We start from the raw sequence: 20,544 nt of genomic DNA, 5'->3' as shown, positions 1-20,544 counted from the left end.
ATTGATTTCACCATCCACTACCTGAGTCACCAACCATAGTGAAAAACAGTGATCCATTTCCACCTATCATGTGTTAAAGATAAGGAAATTGGCACCTTGAAAGGTGAAATGGCTTATCCAAGGTCATGCATAGTTCACAGCAAAGCCAGGGCCAGGACCCGGTCCTCTGGACTTCTAGTCCTTTGCCTTTTCTAACAATTTATGCTGGCAAATTCTGCCATACAGAAGCTAGTTTAACATACTCCCGCCTCACCCACGTCCTTGTGTGGAAGCAGTCAGATGTGAACTCAACTGGACGTGCTGCTGTCTCCCCAGGGCAGATATCAGCAAAAGGGGCAAGGAGTCCTGGGCAGATTCCCTGTGGAGACTGCTGTGGCAGGTCTGTGCTTTCAGTCAGAATGGGGTTCCGTACGGTAAGCTGGTTCCAAACTCTCAGAATGTGACTGCTGATGTCAGCACTTTGGAGCTGAGGTTAGACCACATGTCTGGCCTCTGTTTTGTGGGAAAGGAGGGGCAGAAGGAAGGCTTGTAGAATCCACACACTCTTTATTTGGGTTCACCTCCTTTCCCTGGGGGAGGCAGAAAGAAGTCAATTCAAGTAGCAGAACCCTCAAATTTCACTTCGTCCTATCAACTCCCCAGACCCACAAAGATGGAGCTGAACAGACAGGATTTTGCTGTTCTAAAGGCCCAACCAACCTAGTATTAGGTCTGGTGTGAATAATCATTTACACCAAGAAGCTTGTTTTCCTTTGTGGGAAGAGATAATTCACTCATCAAAAGGTTCCTAAGATTCAGGGAATAATAAAGGACAAGCTGATTTCGTATCCATTTCTTAGAATGTTTCATTTCAAAAGGTATTTTTTGATTTTTTAACAATTGAGAGTGGATGCTCTGGCTGAAGAGTTATTCCTGTAAAGGGGTTTAAAGGAATAAGGTAGTAGTGATGTATTAGGACATTTTGTTTGCAGGTAACAGAAACCCATCGAGCTTAAGAACAGTTTAAAAGAAAATTTATTGACTTAAGTTGCTAAAAAGTCCAATAGGGTGAGCTTCAGGCGTGGCTGGATCTAGGAGCTCAGCCCGTGTCTTCAGGGCCCTGGTTCTGGCTTCATTCTCAGGCATGCTTTTTCTACATGAGTACCTCTTAGCAGCTGTAGACTTACTTCCTACATGCTAAGCACTTCTATTAGTTCTGCAGATGGCTGTTGCTTCTGATTGTCCCTGCCTTCGGTCATGCCCCTAATCCTGAACCAGTGACTGACAGAGTTATGAGGGCTATTACTGGCTAGACGTAGGTCAGGTGTTCCCTATGGAACCAGGGGAAGGGATGGTTCCTCCAAGTAATATTGAGGTGCTGGTACCAGAAGGGGGAGTTGGTTAGATAGATGAAAATAGTGGCTGTCCATACAGTGTTGTGAGCACTCAGGGTAAGTGCTTGATGAATGAGTAAATGCTCAACTCTGATGCTATCTAGACATTTGCTTATTTAGTCCCTTCTTAACCTACTCATTTATTTTGTGGACTCCTGAGTTCTAGAGAGATCTCCTAGTCATTTCTTGATTAATGTACTCACCTCACTGCCACCTCTTGTTAGGCCCTCAGCAAGTACTCTTCTTGTTGTTCTTCATTGCTAATTTCAAGGCTAATTTCAACTAGTCTTGGTTACATGATGATGATCCTCTCTTTGAACCTGTTTAACTGGGTCAGTGTTAGATAATTCATGATTGGTTTTGGCTGAATGGTCAGCATAGATGCCTTCCATAAATCTGCTTTGCTGTTGGAGGAAGGAAGGTAACTTCTAATCTTGTGTTTTCCCTTGATACCATTCCTAGCTCAAATCCTTACCAGTTAATTCTAAGCCTTCTTTCTGTAAGGGGAAAACATTTTTTCTTTTTATCATTACATGAGCCAAAAATTATTAGTTCCAGATTTAAAAAAAATTCACTTGAAAGTTCAAGTCTCTTGCTTGTTTTCCTTGTTGCTCCTGCCTTCTGCAAATTTCACTGCTTCTTAGCCCCTTTGCCTGAAGGTGGACAAGATAAGATCAAGGGGTGTAATTAAAACCTTGGCAGCATCTCATCTTTTTTTTTTGGTTTCTTTCTGGAGGGGCTACCTACTTGGCAATGTTTCTGTGAAAAACCAGTTTTGTACATTGGCCAATGTGAACTGTGGTGGATTATCTGTGAATTTCAGTTAATTATTTATTCGGAATCTCCCTTTACAACAGGAAGCTGAAAGCTGACTGCAAAGTCACCTCTCTCTGGTCGTTGCCTAGACTTCAGATCTTTTCCTTTTGCCGTTTCCTTGAGTCCTATTGAGATCAACTTAAAAATGGATTAATGCCAAGTTCAGAAGAGGGTAAGTGTTGGGTTCTGTTCATCAGTCTTGGAGTTCCTGTTATATCTGTATTTCACAGCCAAAGAGAAAAGATTTTTGGAAATCTGTCTCTTTTAGCACAGATAATTGAGTTTACTATTTATTGATTTTATTTTGTCCATTTTCTCTGTTTATATGAAGCACTGCTTGACTAGTTCAGCACCATCAATTTTTTTTTTTTTTTAATCTCTGAAGTATTTGTATCTGGGCTATGGTTAAGAGTCACAAAAACCATTTTGATTAGGTTTCTCATTCATTTAAACACTACACAAGCAGGGCGTGCCTTTGTATTATGAGAATATTTTTAGAAGACAAATGAGGTAGAATTTTGTGTCCCTTGCTTTCCCTCTGTTCAGACACCTGCATTTGCCATTAATTACTCCTCCCATGCACTCTCTCTTTCTTTGTCTGTTGTGTAGTGTTTTAAAATAATATTGAGAGGGAAGCTGGGTGCTGAGGCACATATCTGCATGGGAATAAATAGTTGTTTTTTTCTTGGTAGCTCAACAGAGGGTTCATTTAAGAGTAATTGCTATTTTGGTACCATTTTTTTGTTTTGTTTTGTTTCATCTTTTTCTGCAGTCTTTGCCTGGTCCCTAGAGCTGATCTCCTCTGGTCACCTCATTTTCTTCTTAATCAAACAGTTCTGAATACCTCTTGTGGTTCCTGTATTGCAGTTAGAAACTCACAGTCTGTATTTCTAACTCAGTCTTTCATCCCATGTTAATCACGTGAATGTGTTGGATGTCATAGGGGATGCTAAGATGGAGAATTTGGTCTTAAACTTGAAGAAGCTCAAAGATATACAAGGCAGAGTGAAATGATGGTATTATGAAGCTCTAAAAATGTGCCCTGGGCACCTGGAGGAAAGATGGATTAAGCCCTATGAGAGGAATACAGGAACATTTCACAAATATTGAAATGCTTTTGAACTTAACTGTCAAAAAATTTTGTGAGTAGGGCTGGCCCCGTGGCCTAGTGGTTAAGTTTGGCATTCTCCTCTTTCAGGCCCGGGTTCAGATCCCAGGCGTGGTCCTATACCACTCCTTGGTGGCCATGCTATGGTGGTGACCCACATACAAAATAGGGGAAGATTGGCACAAATGTTAGCTCAGGGAGAATCTTTCTCAGCAAAAAAATAAATAAAATAAATAAAATTTGTGAATGGAGCTGGAAGGAAGGGGCACTTCCCAAAATGTGACCCATTTTGGGGAACAGCAATAGCTCACAGTGGCTGGATCATAGGATGTGCAGAGGGAGATGGAAGAAAGTTAAAGGGAGTGAAATAAATTTTCTCAAAATTCAAAGAGAGACTATCAATCAAAAAAAGACCCAAAAACTCATTAGGAAAAGCAAATTAAAACACATGGAGATGCTCATGGAAATATTTTTTCACAATCCTATTGACTGATATTTAATAACAGTGTTTCACAAGAGAATATATTGACAAGTGTTTGGAGAAATAGGCTCCATTTATGGCTAGAAGGAGAAGAAATTGGTATAAACCTTTATGGAGGCAATCTGGCAATCTATTTCAAAATTGAAAATGTGTATACTTTTTGACCCAGCAATTCCTTTTTAGAAATGTACCTTATAAATATGCTTATACATGAGCAAAAGGCTATAACAGTAAGAGATTGGAAATAACCTAAATGTGGGAGACAGTTAAATAAACCATGGTTCCTCCAATCAGTGGCTTCCCATGCAGCCAATGACAAGAATGGGGGAGCTCTCTCTATACGGATATTTCGATATGAGACACCCTCCAAGAGATGTTGTTAAATTGGGAAAAAGAAGGTGTCAAACAGTGAGTGGTACATTGAGCATTTATGTAAAAGTTAGGGGGAAATGCACATGTATCTGAAAAAATACATATGAAGTTGATTACGTTAGTTACTTCCTGAGAAGAGAATTAGGTGGTTGGTGGAAAGGAATGGGAGATTTTTACTGTACACCCTTTTGCAGCCTTTGAATTTTGAACCATGTGAATGTGTTACCTATTCAAAATAAGTAACATTGTCGTCACCTTCCCCCCCGCCCCGAATAGAAAATGGAATCATAGAGGACTTTCAATTGCACTCTGACCATTGTATTTTTGTATAGTTTGTTACGGCTTATAAATTTTTTTCAAGTGCATTCCCTCTTTTATTCTTAAGATTAACCAACTGAGGGAGCAGTTTTTAGTTCTGTTTTACAAATGAGAAAGCTGAAACAGGTATTTAAGCAATTTGTACAAAATCTTTCAGTGGCTGATATTAGATTTGGGAACATCAAGTGTATTGTTTAAGAAGTAACTTCATTTACTAGAATTTTGTTAAAAGGATGAAAGGCAAAATTCTTGAGTGTTTTTAGGCGGAATGAATAAGTACTGAATAGTAGTAGTTGAAGCTTAGTGATCTGAGAAGTGTTTATTAGCAGTTTTTCTCTGGATGGTTCTCTGCATACACTACTGCCACGTGATCCAGCCTCAGTTGTTCAGTCTAGATGAGAGCTTGGTTTCAAACTATCACTGGTGAAAAGGTGGAAATTCATTAAGAAAGAGATGGTTGCAGATTTGATAAGTTTTTGCTTAATGCAGCTTGTGGATTTGTGTGTTTGGGGAGTCTAGAAGTGTCATTATTTTTTATTAATGGGAAGGATTTGTTTCTCACACACCTTAGTTGATGGTGGAAAATTTTTTCTTTTTGTGTCTGTTCTGCCATAATCTTGGCAAAGACCTTGTGAGTGGATTATGTTGCTTTGATAGGATTGGGCTCCTTCCTTTCAGAGTATTCAATTCCTCTTTTATCAGAAGCGAAGGGCCTATTCAACTATAGAGACTGGAACTTTCTAGAATGGTTGGAATAACAGTTCTACCCACTTGGTCTTACTTGACTTTCACAGCACCAGGCAAGGCAGATAGGACATGCCTTATTCCAGTTATACTGACAAGCAGTTAGAACATTCTGTTGAGTGTTTAATTTTGGGAGAGTGGGGAGGGGGGCAAGGCATTGATAAGGAAGGAAAACAAAATGTGAAAGGGCGTGAAAGGATATGCCGACGATCTCACCTCTTTAGTTAGCGGAGCCAGTCATGAACCCAGGAACTTGAAATTCAGTAGAACAAGGAGAACCTATTTTAAAAAGGAATTTTAACACACCAGAACAAAGGAACTCCATGAGAAGAAAGCAACAGTTGAGGGGTAAAAGAATTAAGGGGAAAAAAAGCAATAATAGAGGAACAAAGCAAGATCTCTTCATTGAAAAATAAAATTTGATTATTAAAATGAAATTATACAAGTAGCTGAAAAACTGATGAGAAAACCACAAAATATAGAAAAAGGCTAGATTTACAAGGAAGAATATGAAGAATCCAAAAGTTTTAAGTCTAACAATGAGACCAACTTTATAACAGGAAAACCTCCCGTGCGAAACATGCATCGTGTGCACAAGACAAAGATAAAGGAAGATGCTCATTTGGTAGTTAAGAGAAGATGTGAAAAAGGCAACAGATATTCCGGGGCTTTCTCTTTCATTTCCTCATAGCAACAAAGACATGGAATGGGCAGGTGGGAGATAAAGCCAGAGTTGGGAATACTAATGAAAGATTTCTTTCTTTAATTAGCTATATTCTAATCTGAGTGGTCTGATGCTTTAGTTGGTAGAGTAATCTATCCATTGGCATCTTGTGCAGATATAGAAATATCTCGGAAGGACAGAAAAGGGCGCTGGTTAATTGGGAGCCCAGCTGGTGCCCTGGAGGCTGGGTCAGGAATCGCTCTGGGACAGGCTTTGCGCTGTTTCAGTCACACAGCATTTATTAAAGCCTTTACACTACTGAGTGGGTACCTGGATGATGGAAGTCAGCACTGAGTTCACATTAAGCTGTTGGCTCTGGGTCACTGTGATCCTGGGAGGGGTCAATCAGTATTCTCCGTGGAGATTGATTTCAAGGCCTGGTTGAAATGGACATCTTTATTAGTGTTCTGGATTATGAAGTGGAAATCACGCTGTTAGAGTTTGCAGGTGGTGCAGCCATTTGGTGAGTTGGAAGTAGCTGGGAGTTAGCCTGATCTCATAGCTACAAGTGCAGGGTTTTCTCAGCAGGGCCAAGAGTGAAAAAGATCTGTGAGGTCACAGTGACTAAGCTGCATAGGAGTGGGTGTGCTGAAGGAGCTTAATGATTGTAGTGTTGAAAAGCATTCATTCTGAAGATATTTATCAAATGCCTGTGAATGTGCCAGGCGCCTGTGTGTCCCGGGGATACAATAGTGTACAAGATCATGCCCTTGTGGAGCTTACATTATCAACAGATATTTGTGCCAGGTGATATTAAGTGCCATGGAGAGCGTTAAAGCAGGGCTAAGGGGTTAGAGAATAAATAAAAGGGACTGGGTGTTGCTATTTGATTTTACATAGAATGGCCAAAGGCCTCTCTGATAAGGTAACATTTGAGCAGAGACCTGAGGAGAGAGAGGAAGCACAGACTACACAGATGTCTGGGGGAACCAGTGGTCCAGGTGGAGGAAACGGGAAGTTCAAAGGCTCTGGGACAAGAGGGTGCTTAAGTGTTTGAAGAATAACAAGGAGCCCAGGGTAGGTTTGTGGAGTGAAGCGGAGAGAAGTAGCAGAGGAGATAAAAGAGGTATGGGGTGGGCTGAGATAATGTAGGGCATCTATGAAAAGAAATATAGAGTGTTTGTATATAAGCAGGGATCACAGGAGCCCGATTTAGGAGGTAGAATGCATATGAGAGACTGGATGTGAGAAGATAGTGGCAGAGTAATTAGATGGATGGTACTTGAGTAATGACGTGACCAGGAGCAGCTTTGTGAGAGGAAGTGTGTACAGATAGAGAAAAGAGGCATCCACTGGCATGTTCAGAATGAGAGTCTACTCCATGGAAAGAGCGTACTTGTCTAGAAGCATATTTAAACCAAGGGATGGGTGGGATGCCCCCAGGAGAGGATATACCATGGGAACATGACTGGGACAGAACATTGAGGTGTGTCCTGAAGGAAGAGAGGTTGGTGATGGAGATGACCCTCCCTCCCAGAGTGGTAGGAAGAGGACAGGAGCAAAGAGTGCCCCTGTGTTCCCCAGAGGTCACCAGAGCTGTCTTGAAGGCCAGAGCCGTGAAGGGACTTAGGGTGTCGAAGGCTTGACCTCGGCAGAGTTGGGACTCGAACATAGTGCTTTTGACTCCGAGGCAGTCCTTCCATTAAACTGAGAAACATGTGAGTGCCGAAAGAGGAAAATGCTTCTGAGAAAAGCAGGATATAGAATTATATATAGGCTATGAACCCAACAAGACAAATAAATTAGATAGGTGACTAGAAAAAATTTGGGGATAAAATACAACAAAAGTTTATAATAGTTATCACTAGATGATAGAATTACAGGTGATTATCAATGTGTGTTTTTAAATACTTTTCTATATTTTAAATTTCTAGATACCATGAACAGGTGTTACTTTTCTTAATCAGGGAAAAGAATGGACTTAACCTGTGCCTGGTGGGTTTTGTTTAGATAAGAATTTACTTTGTTGCAGATTTAGGTACTAAGGAAGATTGTGGTACCCATACTCTCTGCCTGCCCTCCTGTTACAGCGAGTCGCTTGTCCCTGCCCCTGTCTGAGACCGTCCACGTGTGCATGGGATCCCAACCTCTCTTGCTTATTCAAGGGCTTTGTCTGTGGATTTATCTCCTTCTCTTGCATTATCAATTTCTCCATCTCCTGGATTATTCCCATCAACCTCCAAATGTACCAAATATATTCTGAATCCAATCCCTTCTCATCAAGTCCTCCCTGATCTGAGCTACCATCATCTCACCTTTGGTCTACACTAGCATCCTAACTGGCCTCTTTGTTTCTCCTCTCCACTCCCACAGCTGGTCCTCCACCTGGCAGCCAGGGAAAGTCACTGGAATGCAAGCCCTGTGAGGGCAAGAACTCCATGTCTTGTCCACCATTGTATTCCCAACATACTGTAAGTGCTTAGTATATTTTTGCTGCTGGAATGAATGAATCCCTGAATGACATGGTGGCACCCAGTTGCATTATGGGAAAGGTTTAAGTGTTTTTTGCGTTATTAGTAGGGAACTAGTAAATTAAAGTGTTACTGGATGACTCTGCTGAAACAATGTATTAATTCAAGAATAATTTATGGGGAGCCTTTTATGTGCCAGACACTGTTCAAGTACTGGGGGTCTGTATAGCAGTGACAAAATAAAAACCCTATTTTCATGAAACTTCTAGTGACCAAGGGACATCATGGGTCTTTGAAGTCGTGATTATGGAGGGTGTGATTACATTTTCCTTATCTGCCCAATTGCTTTATCCTTTCACTCCATCCCAATCCAGCCCATTGGATGGGATAAATATCCCATCTCTAGTACTATCGGCAAGAACCCTTGGCCAGAGGAACTGCTTATTAGACCCCCGTATGATATTTCTTACGCTTTTTTAAAAATATCCTTTCAAAAATGTCTTCCACCCTTATAATTTCTAGGTAACATAGTTTGGTCACCATATTCGTGCTAAAAATTTCCAAGTTGAGGGGCTGGCCCCGTGGCCGAGTGGTTAAGTTCGCGCGCTCCGCTGCAGGCGGCCCAGTGTTTCGTTGGTTCGAATCCTGGGCGCGGACATGGCACTGCTCATCAAACCACGCTGAGGCAGCGTCCCACATGCCACAACTAGAAGGACCCACAACAAAGAATATACAACTATGTACTGGGGGGCTTTGGGGAGAAAAAGGAAAAAATAAAATCTTTAAAAAAAAAAAAAAAAAAAAAAAAATTTCCAAGTTGAAATTAAAGAGAGGGTGTCAATGCAGAATGATTTTTTGTTTGTTTAGGGTCCAAGTTTTAATTCTTTTACGGTGTTCTTTAGACAGAACTGGGGTTCATTTGCAGGAGGTGGGGTAAGAAGGGTTGCAGGCCTTATCTTCTTGCATTTGTTTTTTTTTTCTGGTCTGTGTGAGAGAATTGGCCAGACGGCATTGAGTAATATGGTTGGAATGATGAGAGAGCTGCTGTCTAGTTTCTTTGGAGCAGAAAGGCCCAGGTTAAATGAGTCTCTAGTGAATGTGTTTATATGAATTCAAGGAGGGTAAATGATTGTTGACATGAGAGTAGCTGTAACGACATTCATAATTATATGGAACTTGTAAAGCTATTTTGGTTTGATGCCTTACCTTGTGACTGGAAGATTTTGACATCCTTATGGAGAAAGGATTAAAAAGTAACAATCTCTCTCAGTGCAGAGAATAAATAATAACTTCATGTCTAAAGATATCTTAATTTGCTCAAAAAAAAAAAAAAAGCCTAACCCAAACTGTTTGACCAGAAAGACTTTTCAGAACTTAGTAAAGCAGCTGGAAGACTCCTGGGGTTCAGGACGGTGTTTCAGCTTGAGTGACTCAGTGTCTATTTGGACATCATAGCTCCTCTGTTTGCCTCCATGAAAGCTGTAGCTGTTGGGGAAGGTAGAAGAGTGGAGTGCCATGCAAGAGGAAGAGTGATCTGTTTGGGCCTGTTATCTCCAGTGTTACCCAGACCCTTTCTCTGCGTATGTTCTAAGGTCTGTCCCAGTGACTGAGGAAGTGTTTCAGATTGTCTATCACTGTTGTTATGTTGATTAGCACGCAGATGATTTTCTTTGTGATCTCATTTGTCTAACATTTTGTTGCAAGAGTTAATCCTGGGATACATACTACATCCTTCTCGTTCATGCCATGGAACAGCTAATGAAATGCCAGAGGACGTCGACCATTTATAAAATGGAGCTTCAGTTGTGCCTTGGTCTGAAGTGACTTGGAGTTTTATTTTCATTCATTCATTCATTCAGCATTTATTGAGCATCTGCGTGCCAGGTCCTGAAATAGGGGGTGGATATAAATCTGTGGTTTCTGTTTAGAATGAGCTTCCCTCCTTGGCTATGAACTACTTAATAAGTGATACAATCTGACTGCTTTTTAATGTGCCTAATCCTTTTTCTGTTAATCTATTTGGTTTTCATCCGAGAATACTAACAAGTGCTCAATTAATAAACTCGTATTTAAGATGAAGATTGAAATTCTGGTTATAATTCAGCAACCATGCAATACTTTAATAAAAGGCATTTAACCCCAAGTTCTGAGCAACCTTTCCTCCAGGAATAGGAAATTAGAACTTGCTGGGATTCTTCCTGAAAGAAACCCCAGGGAAGAGTTGCTTGGTTTGGAAAGATATGGGCTAACTGCTTGGCAGAGCTCACAAATGGTTGGATATGGCGAATTGTGCTATAGATGGGTGGCCGGAACCATGAGAGTGATGGAACGAAACCTCTCAAGTGAAAGTTTAATCTGTTTATCTTTTGAGGTAGTATTACGTTTGAGAAAGCCCAGAGTTATTTTAGGGGAGGTGGAGGAGGGGAAAGGGAATTCAATGAGGGGGATATTTTAAGTCTGAGAACCCTGATGGTACCCTTGTTTATGGATTCAGCTAATGGTTTGCAGATTGTTACAACCAAGGAATCCTGGAAATTACCTGACATAATCTCCTTAGAGTTGATGTAATACATAGAGTTAAGAATGTTGTAGAATTTTGTATATCAGTATACATAGGCCTGGCATGAATTACATTAAATTCAAGAAAAAAGTTTAGTACCTGGTCTCTTGAGGTGGCTCATATGAGGCTTCCCTTATCGGTAGAGCAATACCTAAAATTTTAATCCAGTTTCATGTATTGTTTAAGCATGTTAAAAATAATTTTTTGGACATGGAGGATTCGACCATCCCTTCTGCGGTTTCAGTCTGCTCCAGTGCATTGTATTGAGTGTGAATGCAGACACAAGGTACACCTAGGTAACCAGGTGTATGGTTAGTGGTAACAGGACATGGAGCAAATGTTGAGCCTATAGGCCTCAGTTTCCCTGTCCCCGAAACAAAAGTTTATATTACTTATGTTTGGTTAGTTTTGAAATTCTTTTCCTTAATTCTGTTTAGATTGTTGATCCTAACCCAAATCAAATATTAGTTTTGTCGAATAGAATTTTGTGCGTCATTCTGGTGCCTGGGTAGTTCAAGTGCCTCTCGACGACTGCGTTCTAAAACTTTATCCACGTCTGAGCTCCTTTTTCAAAGCATGCAAGAGTGGCCGGGAGGAGGCCCCTCCACGTTCATTCCTGTTCTTCCTTTTAGTTATTCGGTGATATAATTCCACTAAATCGTATCCCCAAGAGGTGTTCCCGTCAACAATACAGAAGCTTTCTACAGTTTCATTCATGGTTGAATAAAATATTCCCTTTTATGTTTAAAAAAAATGAAAACATTCCAGGTCTTGCTGAAAGTGTTTCTTCATCCAAGCTGAAAGATGTACCAGGGGTGTTATGTCTCGTTTTGGAGAGCTTTTGCGGCAGATTTATGTCTGGAGTGTTTTGTCTCTCTTTATTTGTATCTGTTTAGTCTGAAATTAATAAAGAGCTTTTCTTGCAAGCCATGAGGATAATTAATACAGGTTTCTCCCCTGTGGCGGTTTTTGTCAGCCACTGCATGGAAGAAGAAAGTAAAAGAATATTTTTACTTCAAGCTCAATTCTTACATCTTTACTGGTAAGCTAGGGAACTTCGAGGAAAAGAAAAAGACAGAACATCCTTTATATGTGTGTGTGTATGTGTGTGTGTGTACATACAATAATAAAGTTTATGTCATAAACACTAACAGTTTTCTGGCTTTTGTAAATCAAATTCTTTTACCAGCTCTAAAAGTGTTTTTTGTTCTTTGTATCCACATTCATAGTCATGGACTCTATGTATATATTTAATATTGCTGAGTGACCTTTTTGGTTTGCACTTACTTTTCATTTTTCCCTTTTTTTAACCAAAAGGGATAGGAAATTAAATATAAATCCTCTATGCACAATTGAAAGAGTAATTATGATTTACTTTTTACTTGAGCTTTTATTTAAAGACATTTTTATTTTTAAAACACTTGAAAAAACATCATCTAAGGATCCACTTATGTTGGGCCATTAAAAATTTTATTTTTTTTTATTTTTTAAAGATTGGCACCTGAGCTAACAACTGTTGCCAATCTTTTCTTTTTTTCTTCTTCTTCTCCCCAGAGCCCCCAGTACATAGTTGTATGTTCTGGTTGTAGGTCCTTTGAGTTCTCTACGTGGGACGCCACATCAGCATGGCCTGCTGAGCAGTGCTAGGTCGGTGCCCAGGATCCCAATGGGCAAAACCCCAGGCTGCCGAAGCAGAGCCTGCGAACTTAACCACTGAGCCATGGGGCCAGCCCTAAAGAAAGATTTTTGTATACTATAAGATTAATTTCTTTGACAGTCTATTTCCACAATCCCAGATTTCTTCGTTTCTCTCCTCTCCACTTTCTATTACCTGATGCCACAATCATCAATAATTGGTGTTAGGAAGTCTTTCTTTCTTTCTTTTTTTTTTTTTGTGAAAACTTTTAAGATTTAGTTTCTTAGTAACTTCCAAATATACAGTACAGCATTATTAACTATAGTCACCATGCTGTACATTACATCCCATGATTTATTTATTTTATAACTGGAAGGTTGAACCTTTTGATCCCCTTCACCCATTTTGCTCACTGCCCCATCCCCTACCTCTGGCAACCACTAGCCTGTTCTCTGTATCTATGAACTTGGTGTTTCTTTCTTTTTTTTGTTTTTTAGATTTCCCCGTATAACTAAGATCACATGGTATTTGTCTTTCTCTGTTTATTTCACTTAGCATAATGCCCTCAGGTCCATCCATGTTGTTGTAAATGGCAAGATTTCTTTCCTTTTTGTGGCTGAATAATATTTCATTTTTTATATATATATATATACACACACCACATTTTCTTTGTGCATTCATCCATTGATGGACACTTAGGTTGTTTCTGTATTCGTAAATAATGCGGCGGTGAACACGGAAGGCCATATATTTTTTCGAGTCAGTTTTTTTGTTTTCTTTATATAAATACCCAGCAGTGGAATTGCTGGATTATATGGTAGTTCTATTTTTAGTTTTTTGTGGACCCTCCATACTGTTTTCCGTGGTGGCTGCACCAGTTTACATTCCCATCAACAGTAAGTTCCCTTTTCTCCATCCTTGCCAACACCTGTTATCTCTTGTGTGATGACAGCCATTCTGACAGGTGTGAGGTGATACCTCCTGGTGGTTTTGATTTGCGTTTCCCCGGTGCCTTTTCATGTACCTGTTGGCCATCTGTGTGTCTTCTTTGGAAAAATGTCTATTCAGATCATCTGCTTGTTTTTAATAGGATTGTTTGTTCTTTTGCTGTTGAGTTGTATGAGTTCTTTATATATTTTGGATATTAACCCCTTATGAGATATATGATTTGCAAATATTAGGAGAGTCTTTCTTTTTATAGGGGTGGATAGTGGTGGTGGTGGCTGTTTAAATATTAAATGAGGATGTATTAATTGTGGGGCTTTGATACAATTTCATATAAATGCAACTTTGATCCATTAAGATTTAAGGCTTAGCTTTACGTAAAGAGGAAGGTAAATTTTTTCTTCAGCTCAGGTTTGGTCTCTTGTGATGTTGTAGCTTGACTTTTAGCTGTTGGGCATTGACATTAAGCAGTCCTTTATGGTGGTCTGAGTTCCAAATTACATACCCACCCACTTTTTTTTTGGTGAGGAATGTTGGCCCTGAGCTAACATCTGTGCCAGTCTTTCTCTATTTTTGTATGTGGGATGCCACCACAGCATGGCTTGACAAGTGGTGTGTAGGTCCACGCCTAGGATCCAAACCCTCGAACCCTGGTCTGCCGAAGCAGAGCGCTCAGACTTAACCATGTGCCACCAGGCCAGCCCCTACATACTCACTTTAATTCTGAGCAAACTTCTTCTGAAAGGCCCTCTTTCTTTCTCTCTACTCTTATCTTTGGCCAAGAAGTTTTACATGTTTTGTGTGTTGAATTAAATTGTTTCTACTTTCGTCTTTGAGAGCTTTGTTGAGTTTGTTTTTTTGGTCTATCTTGATTTCAAAACTAGTTAATAAGGGCTGAAATGAACATCAGTACAGGCATTTTGATTCTTGAGAAATCCCCTTTCACCAGGATGTGTTTGTGTGTGTATCTTTGTGTGTATGTGTCAAGGGGGTGAATAATTGTTCCTAGAACCTTGACTGTATCACTAAATATTTTCTCTGGTAAAGGAATGCAGTGTGGTAAAGTTATGTGTTTCCATAGGAACTTCCGTGCTGGAGCTTAGTGCTTTTACAGAATTGATACTTTCAATGGCCGGGCTTGGGAACCTAATCATTTATAATAGCATTTCTGTGGGAAAAACAAATTGCAAATTCCAAGCCGTTGATTTACAAACATACTTTTGAAGCATACAGTACTGGAAAATTGGAGCCAGTTTAAATCGTCGAGTAAGGCCAGACTCTCCAGTTGGGCCTGTATCTCGTGTTAAGGACTTGTCGAGTGAGTTCATCAATGTGATTGTCATTTTGAAGCAGAACATCCATCAACTCTGGCATCTCTCGGTGGTTCTCTCTTCCTCTTTGTCCCACTTGAAAGACTTGGTCCTATATTTACCATGAAGTTTAATGACATAGTTTTGTAACATCAGAGCTTATTGGTGTGATGGATCACTAAGCTTCAGGAGAAAGAGACAGTTTGCACCTCTGGGTTGAAGAGGTCAGCCTCATTATGATATATGAAAGAACGAGATCCTCTGGAGGTTTAGAATGTAAGAGCTGGAAGAGATTTTAGTTCCATTTTCTCGTTTTACAGATAAAGAAACTGAGACTTAGAAATAACCTAAATAACCACTGCCTTAGTTTGATTTCCCCTGAAAGCGTAGCCTGAAGCAAAGAGTTGGGTCCAGGTAGTTTATTTGGGAGGCCATCCTAGGAAGCAGGAGTGAGGGAGCAGAGAGAGAGGCAGGGAGGGAAGAAAAGCCAGTAAGAGTGTGTTATGAAGGTTGATCCTGTAGGCAACTGGGGCTTGGTTCTGCTTCCAGATTCCTCCTTTGGAAAGATAGGAGGAGGCTAGAGCATTTATACAGCTGCCCTGTAGCCCCCTGGTTGAGGTTGTAACCTGAGCCATTAATGCTCCACACTTCTGGGCTGCCCTTGTCTTCAGGCTGAGTTGGTGCCTACCTTCAGAGAAGGCCCTGGACAACAAGGGGAATACATCTGTTACCTATGGTGGGAGCCATAAGCTTGAGTCTGCCCTACTTGGAACTCCCCACCGTGGCTACAGCTGAAATCAGAGCTGGGTTGGGGGAATATGGCAACAGACACCAAGAATATCTGCTATGAAGACCAAAAGTGGATTGATTACATAAAGTACAACCAACGATATCATTGAATCAAAGACTGTTAATTGTAGGATCCACCATTAATTTATGTATTACCGAGAAAGAAAATGTACCACTAAGGAAGAAAAATATGCTGTCAGGTAAACTACGATGGCCGTTAAATGTGAGACACACCCAATGTTAGAAAAAAGCATTTCCTACAGTTGATGAAACACAGTATATAATGAATGCTGTGAAGCTATACTGTAGGTCTGTGTGTCTTATCATGGAAAGATATCCAGAATGTGTTGTTAAGTGAAAACTGCAGAATATATTACATATAGCAATATGTAAAATATGATTCCATTAATGTGAATAAATAAATCATAAATTCTAAGTGGATTCACACCAAACTACTAACGCTAATTCTTCCCAGTGTGGTGAGATTACTAATGATATTTTCATGATGAGAATGTAGATGGTATTATGAAACTGACAAAGAAGAAATGAAGAAGTAGCAGCCCAAAGAAATCATGAGTTGTGGAGTCTTTTGGGAAGTCATTGTCAGATCATGAAAGTTAGGTCCTAAAACCTGAATACTTTTCAGTCAACTGTTGTTTCTGTTGAGCAGCATTGCCACTAGGTACAACTGGTTTCCTTTGCTGAGTCATATGGAACCATACACTTTGTATACACATCCCAGAAAAGCTTTTTCCCGGAGAGTCACCCCATATGCTCTACCAATTAAGATGCTTCTGACCCCTTCCCCGCCCTTGATGACAGGCTCAGTGAGACTAGCTGGCTTCAGTATTGGCCTAGGCAGACAAATACCCAGACAAAAATTTAGAAATAGGGATCCCAAGACTTTTAGTAGATGACTTGGTGATTATCTACTCAAAGAAAGGTGGAGACTTCCTTTTCCGTAAAGTGGATGATGGAATTTTAGGGTTGGAAGAAGGGATCTTAAATATCATCCAGTCTCATCCATCATCTGATTCTATAGTCTACACAACTTTGCTAAGAGACATCATTTAGCCTCTGAAATGTTCTTTCTTGGTGGGGAATTCAGCACCATTTCATGAAACCTATTCCAGCTGTGAGCTCTCAAACTGTTAGAAGGGTCTTCTTTTAACGATAAGGTAAATCTGCTTGTTTTAACTTCTACCCATAAGCCTTAGGTCTACCTCTGAAGTAGAATAAATCTGAGGTCATCTGTGCAGCAATACTTCAGAAATTTGAAAACAGCTGCCTTGTCTTCTCTGAAGACTTTCTTTTGTAGGCTAACATTCCCAGCCTTGAAACCACTTGCGAGTTTTCTTTCTCTCTGCATCTTCGATAGCTGTGGGAGACTGTGGGTCTCTGTGATCTGTCTTTGTCAGCTCCAGCTCAAGGGATTTCTCTCCAGGTCTGTGAGTTTGCTGTATGGTATTTGATAGGTTTTCTTATCTCCAGTGAAAGATTTAGAATGAGTGAACATTAAATATTAAGAAAAAAAACCCTTATTATTCTTGAAGTTTAATCTGTGATAGTCGCTCGCATCTTTGACACACCATGATTGGAGGGAGCTCTTTGGGCCCGTTGTAGTGTCTGCCTGTCCACTGTCCATCGCCAACACCCATCACAGAATCTGGTGCATGATAGGTGTGCAGTGAATATATACATGTAATTTGTGTTCTGGTCATAGTTTAATTTATACCTTATTCTTTGTGTTCAAATTCTGTTTAAAAATATTTTTTGTTTCACGTGAGGAAATATTCTGCTATCTACTCAGAAATAGTGACTCCTAGATCTGTTTGGGAATATTTGACCTCCTCCCTCCTCATGTAAGTAAGTTGTTGGTATGGTTAGGGATAAAACATTACTCTGAAAATGTGACTTTGGGATTCATTCCTGGTTAGTGACTGTGGAAAGGTATTTCCTGTGAAATGAGAGTATGTAACTTTCAGGGGTAGCCGCTGGGGGAGTGGAAGCAGCAGTGGGGAAGAGTGTTCTGGAAGTTTCTGGTGAAACCAAGGTACAAATATCCTGTGGGTTGATTCCTTCTGTAGAGTATTGAATTATACCCGGAAGGGTTTTATTCTGAGTTTCCTAGGTGTCTTTTATTTCAGTACATTTTTGGAAGGAGAATAGTGAATGGCATATTTCACACATTTATAGGAATTCAGTTTTGCTTTCATTTTATAAGTCCTATATCACAGAATTATGGAAGTCTTACTTAGAAGGGACCTTAGAATCTTTGAGTCCAACCTCCATTTGATGTTTTAATCTTCCCTAAACACCTTGACTTGACCATCATGGGGATGGGGAATTCCTGTATTTGTTTTTAGACAGCTCTAAGCCTCCCCAGAGCTCAGCAGTCCCGCCTCCTGTGATACAAATTGCTTCTTTGTTTTAGCATTTTAAAGGGATGAATGAGGTAAGAAGCACAAGCCAAACAGCAAACCTTTATTTGGTGCCTGCTGGGTGCTGTGGGAAAGAGAAAGAATTAAGACAGTTCTTATCCTCCCAAAGCCTTGACTCCATAAATGGAGTCAGTCTCTCTCTCTCTCTCTCACTGCCTCCCCCTGCCCCTGCTTCCACAACTCACCAATCCAAAGTATATGATGAAGAGTGAAGTGAGCAGAGTAGAGGAAGAAGAAACCACAGCCACCTGGAGTGGGTAAGGTGGACCTGGAGCCTGCCCTTAAGAAATGGGCAGGACTCCTGTGCTTTTGTGGCCTTTGTTGCTTACAAGTCCAGAAGTTCAAAAGGTGTTCCTATAAGCCTTTTGTTAAGCTAATCAATTCGTTAATTAAGCTTAGCTTATTTAACAAAAGAAGACATTTGGACTAAACGAAATAACAGATAATATTTCCCTCATAATGACTCATATCTACAATGCAGTCTTCTACCTAACCACATTTTTTAAATACTTGAAACTTACCCCTTTAAGAGCTGTGGCGGTGTGTAAAAATGGCCAGAAATTCTCCTCACATTGATTGGTGGGGTCTGTGTACCCTCCTCTTGAGTCTGAGTTGGCTAGTGACTGCTTCAACCAACTGAACATGGCAGACATGACAATAAATGACTTCTAACACTAGGTTGTAAGAGGTCCTGTAACTTCTGCTTCTCGTGGCATACTAATAATGGCAAAGCCAGCTGCCATATAGAAATAGGACTACTCTGAGATTTCCATGCTGGGGAAGCCATATGTGGTCACTCCAGTCAACAACCCCAGCTGAGCTCCCAGCCAACAGCCAGCGTCAACTTCCAGCCTTGTGAGGGAGCCCTCTCGACACCCACCCAGTTGGGCCTTCAGATGATTCCAGTACCACCTGGCATCTGATTGCAAGCACATGAGAGACCTGGAACCAGAACCGCCCAGCAGAGCCTTTCTTAAATTTTTGACCCCCCCCTAAATTATGAGCCAAATGGGTGTTCAAAACTGCTAAGTTTTGGGGTAATTTGTTACACAACAATAGTAATTGGAACAAGTACTAAGAAATAAAATACTTTAAAACAACTGTGTCTTCCATCTCTCTAAAATATATTACTTACATTTTTGAACAGAGTGTAGACATAATTTGAACCTCTTATAAGCATCGAACATCTATCTATGTCTTACATTGTGATTAAGGAAGTTAGGTCCTGAGCTACACAGTGAGTTACAAAGAAACTCGAAACTGCTCAGCTTTTCAGTCTTATGCGTGTTTATAGTTTTTTTTCCCCTTGCTGTCAGTAATCATTTCACCATATCTGAGTGTGCCACTTTCCACATTAAACCACATTTGGAATCATTCTGTTCAAATTCAGGTACTACATTTCATTAGAGGTATTTAAAAAAATATTTAGCAGGTGCTTGCTTTGTGTTGGGCATTGTTCTAGGCGCTAGATGAGATACTAAGCTTCACAAGAACAGTGACTTTGTCACCATGTAGTGCCAGTTCATAGAATAATACCTGGTGCTCACCAAGCCTTTGTTGAATGAGTAGATACAGGACTCTCTGTTAGATGGTCAGAGCACGTACCACAATGGATCCTGTTCTCCGGGAGTGACTAGGATGGAGAAGGGGCAGGAAACTGTGTTGTAGTAGAAAGAGTAAATTAAATGGAGATGTTCAGCCAGGAAAAAAGAAAAGTTACTTGAAGGGGGAGTAAGATTGGCATGTGGAAGAGAAATGGTGCTGGATTTGAAATAAAGTGGATTTTCTTTTGTCTCTTTATTGTCAAATAATGCCTTGGGTAGAGTTTATCAAATAATTTGGCAGTGGCTGTTTTGGCTTAAGAATGTTTCTTGCTCAAATACAAGAAAAAAATGAATCATGGGATTCATCGGGGGAAAAAAATCAGACATTGACTCATTGTGCCAGAATTATTGCTTCGTGTTTTATGGATTCTAAAATATTTCTGACAAGGATGTAGATGTATGTTGTTCATTAATTTAAAATGTCACTATTAAAGAGAATAAGATGGGCCTCATGGAGGAGTTCTGTACCTTGCCAGATGAGAAGAATACAGATAAAATTACCGTTTTGTGGTACAAACCTTTGGATAAAATAGAGCATTCGGAAGAGCGTGTGGCATTCCTTCCCTTTTGGGAGAGAGAGATGGTCAGGTTTATTGAGATTTTTAATATTTAAAAGTTGCTGTGGCATTTTTTTCCTTGCCTTTATTCACTTTTTTTTTTTTTTTACTGAGTTCATAATAGTTTACGTCAATGCCATGGCATTTTTAACATCTATTAGCTTCACCACTGTAGGCTCCGTAATCGAGTCAGGTAAATTTAAGAAAATAGAAACTCTTACTCAAAGTTTCATAGTAAGTTTGGGAGGAGTTACAGCCACTTTTGTAATCAGAACGTAGTGTTTTAGAATACAGAAAAATCCAGTCATCCCTCAAAGTCAAGATCACTTTGTAATCTTTGTTTTCTCCCCAATAA

At 40.1% G+C, this 20,544-nt stretch overlaps 1 protein-coding gene across 21 annotated transcripts in view; it reads left to right on the top strand.

The window, feature by feature from the left end:
- OSBPL3 (oxysterol binding protein like 3) overlaps positions 1 to 20,544 on the top strand; it is a 170,808-nt gene that overhangs the window by 15,232 nt on the left and 135,032 nt on the right. For 7 of the 21 annotated variants that reach the window (XM_070615995.1, XM_070616005.1, XM_070615992.1 and 4 more), the window contains exon 2: positions 8,250 to 8,347. The exons of 9 other annotated variants lie outside the window; for them this stretch is intronic. The gene's annotated coding sequence lies outside the window, so the exon portion shown is untranslated. Of the gene's footprint in view, positions 1 to 2,230; positions 2,362 to 8,249; positions 8,348 to 20,544 lie in introns of all 21 variants that reach the window. 5 more of the 21 variants (XM_070615999.1, XM_070615993.1, XM_070615982.1 and 2 more) reach the window with 2 other exon arrangements.

The sequence above is a fragment of the Equus przewalskii genome, chromosome 4 (assembly GCF_037783145.1).
Source record: "Equus przewalskii isolate Varuska chromosome 4, EquPr2, whole genome shotgun sequence".
NCBI lineage: Eukaryota > Metazoa > Chordata > Mammalia > Perissodactyla > Equidae > Equus > Equus przewalskii.
This window is presented reverse-complemented; position numbering and strand designations above follow the sequence as displayed.